This window comes from Hemitrygon akajei, chromosome 8 (genome assembly GCF_048418815.1).
Source record: "Hemitrygon akajei chromosome 8, sHemAka1.3, whole genome shotgun sequence".
Taxonomy (NCBI): Eukaryota; Metazoa; Chordata; class Chondrichthyes; order Myliobatiformes; family Dasyatidae; genus Hemitrygon; species Hemitrygon akajei.
Window position 1 is genome coordinate 65,663,810 of NC_133131.1, and position 12,425 is coordinate 65,676,234.

The 12,425-nt window shown below is 45.9% G+C and overlaps 1 non-coding gene across 1 annotated transcript; it reads right to left on the reverse strand.

Annotated features, from left to right (window-relative positions):
• Window positions 1–12,067: 12,067 nt before the first annotated feature.
• trnah-gug (transfer RNA histidin (anticodon GUG)) lies at window positions 12,068–12,139 on the reverse strand. The gene has a single exon. It is a non-coding gene; the product is annotated as a tRNA-His (tRNA).
• Window positions 12,140–12,425: the final 286 nt, after the last annotated feature.

The window sequence follows — 12,425 nt, forward strand, 5'->3', positions numbered from 1 at the left end:
ACACGATCACTTCAATGAGGACTGGAGCCAGTTCTCGTGACTTCCTAATGTTCAATATAACTTCCATGGTTTTGATCATCTCGAGTATAAGTTTGTTACGACACCACTCAGTTTGCTGATTTATCTCACTTCTGTACTCCTCACCGACGCCGTATGTAAATCTGTAGTTGGAACTACGCTTAACCACACCTAGTAAGTAGAGGAACGTAGAGCAGGCGGCAATCCATGCAGTTCTCGTTCTGTGGAAATAGATTGCAGTGAAGCCTTTATCAGAGAGAATGAACGAAATTCCTGTATCCACATATACCCCAGCCCCAGCACAAACTCTCAACCGTGAAACAAGATTTAAGGTGCTGGGGTGATGATGCATTTGGAGGGAGGGGGACAGGTTTTGTGTTGAAAGGAAGTGTATTGGGCAATGTTTTGTTTTCCACCACTGAGTGGTGGTTGCCTTGAGCGCACTGGTAGATGCGATAGAGATGTTGAAGCGACATTCAGACAAACACACTTATATGTAAGAATGTGCGGATAGGCGCAGGAAGTTGGTAGTAATTTGACATCATGATGTGCACATACATTGTGGGCCGAAGGTGATCTTCTTGTATTGCTCTGTTCCGTGTTCTATATTCCCTGTACAACTCGGAAATTTGCCGATGCAACCGAAACATCGTCCAATAATGCAGACACCGAAATAAAAACAAAAATTCCCGAATCAGACCACAAATAAAGCGAACGGTAAGTGTTCACGTCAGTTTCACGACACTGCATGCCTGGTCTAACTTTGCATTAATCATTGCACTGAGTACTGATTGGCCGCACCATGCATGCGTCAAATTCCTAACGTCACCCTGGACTGATAAGACACAGTCGATTCAAGAACAGTGAAAATCAACGTACAGACATGGCGCTCCGGTGAAAGGGAGAAGGGAGCAGGAATGAGGTCAGGGTAATGGCTGAAAGAACGGAAACAAAGTACGGCAATGATATTCTCCACATCCACACTGACAACGGAATGCCCATTTACAATAATCTCATTGACCCGCGCTTGTCCATAGCCTTTACGTGCCTTCGTGATTCCCTTTCTGATTTGGGTACTTGTTGAGTGTTGTAAGAGCCATTATCTCCACCACGCTCTCCGCAGTGAGTTCCAGCACTCAGCCACCTTCAGGTGACTATGGCTGGAACGTGCCGGATGACCAACCGTGCACTGCTCTCTGTCACTGCATCATTTTCCATGAATCCAGTTGTGCTCGACTGGCTTCGTCTTTCCTGCCGTCACTGGCGTGGGTGAATAGAGGAGACTTTGGATCGGTTGCTAAGTTGATGAGGGCTTGTGGAAAGCATCCGATGAAGGCTTTCTTCGTGAAGACAAGGAGCCGCAGCTCGATGCGCAGTAAATAACTGCTTCTCCGTTTTCCAAGGCATTTTTCTGTGCATTACTCGGTTATATTCGTCAATCTCTGAGGAGATTCACATAAGAGCACACTCAGGTGTGCCTTCGTGTAACCGCTTCCATTGAGTGAATTCTGCCAGTCCGCAGAGCCGCTGCCCATTCCCACCTTCTCGATGCACTACGCATAGAGAAAGACGGCGTGCCCACCATCCGCACAACGGCAGCGTGCTGGGAAAATCGATCTTAACCAAAGGAAATTGTGCCGTAAACATCACGGCCTTTCTCCCAGATGAGCTCAATCGCTTTTATGCTCGGTTCGATGTCGCTAACTCTGAGCCTCCGAGGAAAGTCACCACTACAGCCTGCAACCTGCAAATCTCGGACGCTGAAGCACGCAGATGTTTCCACCAAGTGGACAGTCGCAAGCCTGTAGAAACGGACGGCATCGCAGAGCGAGTACTCAGGATGTGCGCAGCACAACGGCAGGTGTGTTGACTAACATTTTTAGTCTCTTCCTCTCCCAGTGTAGAGTGCCCTCCTGCTTCAAATTATCTACTATTCTCTTGTACCAAAAAAGACCAAAGTAACATATCTGAACGACAGGCGTCCTGTCGCACTCACCTCAATAATAAGCAAATGTTTTGAGAGGCTGGTCAAGGATTACATCTGCAGCTTGCTACCACCCAAATTGGACCCCTACAAGTCGCCTACAGACACAACAGATCAACAGATGACGCAATGCCCACTGCTCTACATATCGTCCTTACATATCTGGAGAAGAAGGATGGTTATGTGAGAATACTGCTCTTGGATTGCAGTTCAGCATTCCACACCATAGTTCAATTCAGGCTCGACAGAAGCTCAGAGACCTCGGCCCTGGCCCTGCCTTGTGCAGGTGGATCCTGGACTTCCTGTCAGATCACCAGCGAGTTGTAAGAGTGTGCACCCTCAGCTCCAGCCCTCTAAGTCTCAATACAGGAGCCCCTCAGGGCTGCGTACTGAATCCCCTCCTTTACTCCATGTATACCCATGACTGTATCGCCACCCACAGCTCCAATCTGCTAATTAAATTTGCAGACGACAGTACATTGACTGGCCTTCTCTTAAACAATAACGAGGTGGTCTACAGGGAAGAAGTCATCTCTCTGACATAGTGGTGTCAAGAAGACAACCTCTCCCTCAACCTCGCAAAATCAAAGGAGCTGGTTGTGGATTACAGGAGGAATGGAGACGGGCTAACCGCTATTGACATCAAGATCACCGAGGACCTTACGTGCTCTGTACACACCAGCTATGTGGTGAAAAAGTCACAACAGCACCTTAGACGGTTGAAGAAGTTTGCTATGACCCCCTAATCCTAAGAATTTGCTAAAGGGGCACAACTGAGAGCATCCTGACTGGCTGCATCACTGACTGCAAAGGGAACTGTACCTCCATTAATTGCAGGACTGGTGCGGACAGAGTGGCATGGACAGGACAACGCATCTGCAGATGTGAACTTCCCATGATTCAAGACATTTACAAAGACAGGTGTGCAGAAACCTCTGGTAGGATCATTGGGGACCCAGTTCACCCAACCACAATCTATTCCAGCTACTACCATCCCAGAAGCAGTACCGGAGCATAAAAACCAGGTAGAACAGGCTCCGGGACAGCTTTTTCCACCAGGCCATCAGACTGATGAACTCACTCCGATTTTACGGTACTCGATATCATATTCTATTTATTATACATTATTATAAAATACCATGATTGCACATGGCACATTTAGATGGAGATGAAACAAAGATTTTTACTCGTCATGTATGTGAAATATTGAGAAATAAAGTCAATTCAATTCAGTTAGGTTTTCCGTTCTATTTTGGGTTAATATAAAGTCTCGTCGTCCAATAACATGGAAACGAGATATTCGTTCCAGCACATTCCCGTTGACCAATGGGTTTCTGTATGTATCAATCATTTCTTCCAAAACGTGTTCATGGCCTTCTAAGCCTAAAAGACGCACGTGCTCCTCTCGACAATTGAATGCTGTCATCTATTATGCTTTCAACTTTTTCTTGGGCTATTTTATTCTGGTGATGCACAAGTTTCTGGATGAGAAAAATCCCACTCCGATCCCCTTAAACATTTCAACTCTTACATAAATCCCTGTTTTATCTCCCCCACCTCCCCTATATGGGGAAAGCTCTTATACATCCTACCATATCTGTATAGTTCAGCCTTCTATCGGGCTTAGTCCTGACTTTCTGAATCCTGCCCCAGCTTCTCAGGTCTCTTCTGATAACTAAAATATTTCAGTTCAAGCAACATACTGGCGCATACTTCTCATACTTCAGCCCTTAAGCCATTCTCCTGTCACCACAACAGGGACAGGGTTCCCCTTGTCCTCACCTACCAACCCACCAGCCTCTGGATCCAGCATATTATCCTCCGCAACTTCCGCCACCTTCAGCAGGACCCCACAATCAAGCACATCTTTCCCTCCCTACCCTTCTCAGTTTTTGGCAGGGTTTGTTCCCTCCGCGACTACCTGGTCCACACGTCCCTCCCCACAGAACTCCCACCTGGCACTTATCCCTGCAAGCGCAAATGCTACACCTGTCCCCACACCTCCCCCCTTATCACCATTCCGGGCCCCAGACAGTCCTTCCAGGTGAGGCAACACTTCACCTGCGAGTTTGCTGGAGTCGTCTGTTGCATCCGGTGCTCCCGGTGCGGCCTCCTCTACATCGGCGAGACCTGACGCAGATCTAAGGACCACTTCGCCGAGCACCTACGCTCCGTCCGTCACAATAGACAGTACCTGCCGGTTGCCACCCACTTTAACTCTGCCACTCATTCCCATCTAGATATGTCCATACACGGCCTCCTCTACTGCCATGATGAGACCAAACTCAGGTTGGAGGAGCAACACCTCATCTACCATCTGAAAAGCCTCCAGCCTGGTGGTATGAACATTGAATTCTCCAATTTCTGGTAATTCCCTCCCCCTCCCCCTCCCCCTATCCCAGGTCACTCTCTTCCTCTCTCCCCGTTCAACTTTCTGCTTCATTATCTCTACAGTTCTTTCATGCTTATCCCCTCCCCCTCTCCCTTTACCTTTCCTCTGATTGGTTTTCCACCTGACGCCTCCAGGCCCTACCCCCTCCCCTATCTCTATTACTGGGCTTCGGCCCTCTCTTCCCCCCATTCCTGATGAAGGGTCTCGGCCCGAAACGTTTTCTACTCTTTTCTTACGGATGCTGCCTGACCTGCTGAGTTCTTCCAGCGTTGTCTACGTATTATTTGAACCACAGCATCTGCAGTTGTATTTTTGTATACTGGCGTATCTTCACTGTACTCTCTGCAGTGCTATCACACCCTGATATAACTATTCTTTATTAAATGAAACAATACAATTTTCTCTATTCAGTCTTTGGAGAATTTGCGGAAGGTACCATTACGTTGTTTATTTTTTAGTACTTCCAGTCGGAAATCGGTACCTGCCCCGTCCCGGAGTCGAATTAGAGCCGAAGAGCTGAGAACACAGAATTCCGATTACTCTACCTCCAGTGACTGCACATGGGATATATCCTTTAAAACGTTCCCGTCCAAACACTTGATCAGATGGCTTGTAAACATTCTATTTGTACTCGCCTCTGCCGCATCCTCTGACCTCCCGTTCCATACATCTATGACCCGTTCTGTGTTAAAAGCTTGCCTCTCAGGTCCTCTTTAAATCTTGCTACATTCACAGTTTATCCATTCAAGAGATGACATTTCGCAGGACGAACCAACATATATTGCACTTCCCCGCAATCCCAAAAGCCGGTCGGTGACGTAGTGGTATCAGCACCAGCCTTCAGGGTGAATGGTGCCGAGCTCGAATATGGCCGGCCCGCTTTCCACACCATCCGTGTTGGGCTGAGTGTCGAGTTAGCAAATCAGACTCGTAAATAAACATTCAAAATGCCTTGGAAACTGCAAAAATGGTGCCCGATTTCGCCACAAGGCGAACAACAGCAGTTGTTAATAAGTTGGGAATGACTTTATTTTGCAAATATTCGCAGTGTCTTTGCCTAGACAGTTCCTGGAAACTTATTCACCCAGCCAAGGTGACGGAATAGCGATATATTTCCAGGTTTGAATGGCGTGTGTCTTAGAGAGCAGCTTCCAGACCGAGGTATTCCTTGCTCTTGAAAGGTACCGTTATTAGTGGATCGGCTGTCAGTCAATCGGACCGCTGCGTCCTGCGCGGCTTTCAGGAAATGGAAACTTTCATTGCCTTAAACATATATTATCGAGCTTTATACAAGATATAGTTTAACACTTTGTTTCCATTGCATTGGAAACAAAACTGTGCTGTCTATACCCCTCATGAAGTTATAAGCCTGCACCCGGTCAAACCCTACAAATGTATGTAGTGTTATGAGAGACATAGATGCATAGACAATCATAATTGTTTTGCTGGGATAGAAATGGCAAATATAAGAGCGGAAATGGCAGCACAATAGCGTGAACTTAAGCACAACAGCTCAAAGCGTCAGGGATCACCGATCAGTGTTGAATTCTACGGCAGTTTGTAAGGTGTTTGTCCGTTCTTCCCGGGACAGCCTGGGTTTCCTCCGATTGTTCTGGTTTCCTCCCGCATTCCAAATACGTGCGGGTTAGGGTTAGAAAGTTGTGGGCATACTATATTGTACCTAAATGCAAGGAAATAATTGTGGGAGCCCTGCATACCCTCGGCTTGACTTACTCGCTGATGCAAAGGACACATTTCATCATATGTTTCAATTTCGCACCTTATATTTGGAAAACAATATGTGTAAGATTTGGCACCACTCTGCCAGATTTTCAGCTTCCCTACTATATGCTGATTCATCGCCATCTTTGATTGGGCTAACGACAGTGTGTGTTCATGAAACTTAAATATGACGGGCTATGGGCAACTTCACTTAGAAAGGATGAGAGATGTAGACAACTAAATATTCTATAATTTCTTTTCCGAAGTTCAGTTATAAATGCAATAACTTTTGTTGGTCGACCACGTACGTTGACCATGCACACCTCTTTGACCTGCAAGTTGAGAATATTTGGGCCCAGTCCAATCTAAGTTTTTTGTCAGTCTCAAGTCTAAGCATTTTAAATCAGTGACGGTGAGAATCGAAATGAGTCATAATTTCGAAGAGAATCAAAAATTCTTTATCGGTCAGTGTTAAATCATCCCACCCCCACCCCAATGAAACATTAACCAAGTTGGCGAAAAAAGCGTGTCCTGGATAAGGGCCGCATCAGCACGATGCCGTTTAATAAAAGGAGTCAGCGGCAGGCGACTCACAGACACAGAGGCTGGGGGAACGTCACCTCTCCTCTGCAAGTGACTGGGGATCAGAGAGCGGAGATCCTCTGCTGTTGCTGAGGCAATGCGGCTCTTTCTGTCTCTTGCAACCCGCGATCCCAGGGGTTGATCATAACCCACTTCTATTCTGAACTTGCTGATCTATCGAGAAGTTTCAGGTGTAGTCGTGCGAGCGGCAAAGTGTCCAGGGTAAAACTACCGGTAACAGAGGAGACACAACTTTCTGACGGAAACGACGGACAGAAACTCAGCAAAAAGAAGAGCGCTAATAATTTGCAGGCGCTGCTGAAACCTAATTTATAAACATCCGCCTACCGCGACTCGGATTCGAGCCGATGTTGCTGCGGCCACAACGCAGAATATTATCCACTATACGATCACGGCCACGCATATCAGCGGTGCGGAATCTGCTGTCTAAATCTCTGATACCGGTGCGACTCGGTCAATGACTCTTACTGCCTTTGCGGCGTTTCCGCAGAGACACAAGCAAAATGTACTGGAAATACTCAGCAGATGTGACAGGATAAACAGATTCAACACCTCGGGCCGACACCCTTCATCAGGCCAGAAACGTCCACTGTCTACTCTTTTCCATAGATGCTGCCTGGAATGCTGTTTTTTTCCAGTATTTTATGTGTGTTCCTGGTCATCTTGCTTTACAGGATAAGAGTTAGGTAGTAATACCTTGTGCCCGGTACACAACTCAATTGCTAAGAGATAAATTCCCAGATAATAGAATGAGAGCCGCTCCTTGGTGGACGGTGAATGTAAAAGAGCTGTGAAAGGGAGGAAAGTTCGGCTGTGTTACTCCTGTTCATCTTTCATACAATAAAAAAACCCAGTTCAAGCTATAGTTAGAAAAGCGGTGTACGGCGCAAGAAAAATGCGCCACGGAACATACCGTGAATGCACAGGGAAAGAGAGCCAGCTATGGAAAGTTTGGGGTGATACTGAAAACAGGGAGAGTTAGAAACTTGATACATAATCGGTTTTGTATGGTGGGGAAAGGTTTGCAGTTACTGACTCTGAAAAAGCTGAACTATTAGCAAAATAATATGTCGGTGTACTTCCTAAGTTTCCTAAAATCTCTATTCAGCTCATTCACAACTCTTACATTCATCTCTCCAATTAAGTTACATTAAGCTAAATTTCATATTATTATTCACGTCCCAGTTATTCACACTTCCTATCTACTCAAATAACAGCGAAAGACCTGTTGCAGAAGGTGTAATCTAATTGATTTATCTCGGTACTTCAACCATCATTCAAGCACACCAATCAATTTACTTCCATGTGGACTTCACCACCGTTCCGTTCGTAGAGATAGAGGAGCCGGGGCAGGAAATCAAAATCGGATATGATATATCCTACCGGGTTCAGTGTACTGCAGCTCTGATAATGGGGGTCATTACGCCCGGAACTGTATAGCAAACAGTTCATTCAATCTGAATCCTAACATAGATCAAAGGTTAGAGTTGCAAAAAGGACACAATTTGTTCGAATATTTGTTAATGTCACAGTTAAATGTTATAGCTCCAAGCTTCCCCCAAACCCCCAGCTCCCCTCCCTAATTTATAGATTCCTTTTGGGGGCATTTCTTTTTGCATTAGTTAGGCTTGCCCAAAAGGACGCCTGCAGTCCACTTAACTGCTTGTTGATTACAGCCAATGTTGACCCAGAATTTACCTGCCTCAGCCACATCGTCTCGAAGCTGCATCGTAGCTTTACCATCCGGTCTGCAAAATGCCCCACAGGTTCTTATTCAGCACTCAGTTCTAGCGTTAAAACGGAGTCCTCACTCTCTGTGCCCTTTATAATTTAATATCGCTTCCCCAGTAACAGCTCCCATTTACTCAATAAGCAATGAACATTTGTTTACAGATGGTCTCAATTGTTACATAACTGATACAGTAAATGTCCTTTCCATTGTCTGTACAAACCCGCTGAGTTCGTCCAACTGCTTGTAATTTTTCCGAAATGATCATCCCGATTCTTCCCTGTCGAGACATCTCACTACACATTTCGTAAATTTCTTTTGTCCCCTTGTCAATTCTGCGGACGGGTCTCGCACAGGAAACGTAGACTCTGTTTCTCCAGCCGGAGCTACGGTTGATCTGCTGATTATTTCCAGTACGTTGCACTTGTGTCTCCGCGGAAACGCCGTAAAGACCGTGGCAGTGATTGATCAAGCCGCACAGGTAACAGAGGATTTGACAGCAGAAACCGAACAGGCGGTGTTCGGCCGTGATCGTATAGTGGTTAGTACTCTGCGTTGTAGCCGCATCAACCTCGGTTCGAATCCGAGTCACGGCAGGCGAGTTGTTACACATTTAGCTTTCAGCAGCGCCTGCAAATTAAATACTCTTCTTCTGCTGATTTTCCGTCCGCCGCTTCCCCAGGAGGCTGAGTCTTCTCTGTCACCAGGAGCTTTCCCTTTGACACATTGTTACTCGAACCACTCGGTGCATTTGGAACCGAACGTACGCGATAGATCTGAAAGCTTTGAATATAAACGGGCTATGATGATCCCCGAGATCGCGGAATGCAGGTCGTAGGAAGACCCGCATTGACTCAGCCACAGCAGAGAATCTCGACTCTCTGATCCAGGCACTGCCAGAATAGAGGTGCCTTTCACCGCAGTCCTTGTGCCTATGAGTCGCCTGTCGCCGATTCATTTTATTGAAAGGGACAGTGCGATGCAGTGCTGATTCAGGACTCGCTTCTTCGAAATCAGGCTTGGTTAATGCTACATGGGTAATGAGTAAACACTGACTTATAACGCCTTTTTCATTGTGTTCCACATTACACCTCATTCGGTTCCTCACCGTCACTGATGTGAAGTGCTCAGACTTATGGACTGAAAGCCAGCTCAGATTGGACTGGACTCAGCTAGCCTCAGGGTGAATTCCACAGGGCGGTGCTGAATGTGAAGGAACGAGGCCAAAACAGAGAAAGAATAACATTTTATAATTGTAGTTTAGGGAAAAGGAAATAAAATAGCATCTGTTTATATATTCACTAGTATGAAGTGTTGAGATGCATAGATGGATTGCCGATCATAATTGTTTGGTTGGTGTAGAAATGGCAAATATCAGACGGGAAATGGCAGCACAAAAGCGTGACTTCAAGCACAACATGGATCACCGATCTGTGTTGAATTCCACGACAGTTTTTAAGGTGCTTGTCTGTTCTCCGCGGGACTGCCTGGGGTTCCTCTGATTCTCTGGTTTACTCCCGCATTCCAAAGACGTGCGGGTTATGGTTAGTAAGTTGTGGGCATACTACATTGTAGCCGAAAGCAGTGGATAATTGCGGATGCCCTGCATGTCCTCGATTTGGGTTAGTCGCTGATACAAAGAACTGATTTCACCATATGTTTCGATGTCGCAACGTGTATGTGGAAAATAATGCGTGGAAAAGGTTCTATGGAAAACAAACTTAACTCTAATATTTAAGCTGAAAGGAGACAAATGTTAAAGAAGAAGCACGTAGCAAATGTCATTCAAACAGAGAGTAGCAGATGTCTGGCGCACGTTGACAGGAGAGATGTTGGTTAGAACCTGAGGATCGTTTAAGACAGGTGCATGAATATACAGGTAATAGGGTAATCAGTTTAATTTCGTATTATATTCGGCATATACGAGTACCGAGAAGCCTATTCCTTTGCTGTCTGTAGTGCTTATTGTTCTTTCTCACCCCTCACCCTGCTTTGCTGAAGGGAAAACATTCACAAGCTATGCAGTCCCTCTTGTTCCGTCACGCTGCTAAGAATCTTGCCCTAAGCCTGAATGTAACCCTGCAGTAGGTCGGCTCGAAAAGAAGGCATATCGCATATCTGCATTCAACGGTCTGGACTGTGTGATCGACTTGGCAACTTATGTAGCACATGCACAGGGTTTTGGTTAGGCCACAAATGGAGCGTTGTGTGCAGTTCTGGTCACCATTAAGGAACGCAAAGGAGCATAACCGGGATGTTGCATCGATCTGCTCTAACCAACAGTTGGACAAACGTGTGTTGTGTGCTCTGCAGCATCGGAGGCTGAGCGGTGACCTGAGAAAATTCGATAAATTATGATTGGATTAGGCAGGTTAATAGTTAGATGGGGTTCTCTCTGGAAATGTGAGGAGTGATTTTCTTTGGATAGTCCAAATGATGGCAGAAAACATTGTTTATGGCGGAATTCTTTGCACTGTTGAGAAACGGAAGGAATTTTGTATCCAGATCCATATATGATTGAAAGCTGCCACATAGGTTGACCGGATGCTGAGGAGATGTTGCATTGACCTTCTTTGGACGTGATTGATTTCATGGGCCACGAGGTGAGACACGGCTGTATAAAAATCTGTTAGACAATTCTTCGAATATGGTTTAGGTCTATTTGCCTCAATATTGGAAGGATGGAGAACTTTTTGTGAGCGAGAAGAGCAGATTTGCGAGAATGCTGCTTAGATGTCAAATCATGTCTTATGAAGAAAGGGTGAGTGATCTAGTGTTCTCCACTTTGATCTGAAGGTTTAACAAGTATGGTTGCCCGGCTGGGTTTGAACGGGAAATGTTTCGGTGAAGTACCGTATCTTTGCACGGTACTACTGGAAGAGACGTTCACCAGGTGAACCCAAGTGTAGAGGAGGCCAGAGACGAGGATACAAATGAACTAGACACTGGGTACTCATACTGAATACTGAGCAAAATCGAACAGAACAAAGCGAATTTTGACAGAGAAAGAAGATACAGGTGCACTGATATCTAAAACAAGACACATGTAAAAATAATCGCACACTAATAAGGTGAGGAGGAACATCACAGTGCGGAGGATTCTGGCGCTCCAGTTGGTTAAACCGAGTCATGACATGACCAACAGATTGTACGGCCGGAAGCTGAGGGCCCAGGTCAATCCGGGTGGCGATATGGAAGAGACTGATCATATCCATGTCTAGGATGTCACGGAATGAAGCAACGACCTTTCCCTTGAGACTGATGACTCAGGAATAGTAACTGTTGCTGAAAGTGTTGATGAGGGTTCTACGATCCTGTACTTTCTTCCTGTTCTCAGCAGCAACGAGAAAGCGTGGTCGGCGTGGTGAATCATTTGATAATGAATGCTTCTCACCTAGCCGTCTGTTCCATGTAGATATGATAAATAGTGGGAAGAAGTTTACCGAGAAGTTTCAGGTGTAGTCGTGCGAACGGCAATATGTACAGGGTAAAGATACAGGTAACGAGACACAACTTTCTAAGGGAAGCGACGGACGAAAATTCAGCAATTATAGCTGAATTTAGAAAAGCGATTATAATTTGCATGCGCTGCTGAAACATAAATGTATAAACATCCTCCTGCCGTGACTCGGATTCGAACCGAGGTTGCTGCGGCCACAACACAGAGTACTAACCACTATACGATCACGGCACAACACATCAGCGGTGCGGAATCTGCTGTCTAAACCTCTGATACTGGTGCGACTCAGTCAAAAGCTGTTTAAGACTTTGCGGCCTTTCCGCAGACACACAAGCATCAAGCATATCGTACTGGAAATACTCAGCAGATCAGTCAAAGTTGGGACAGTAGAAACCTAGCAACGCACACAAAATGCTGGAGGAACTTAACAGACCAGGCTCCATCTATGGAAAAAGTAAATAGTCGATGTTTCGGGCCGAGACCCTTCATCAGGCCCGAAACGGCCACTCTCTCCTCT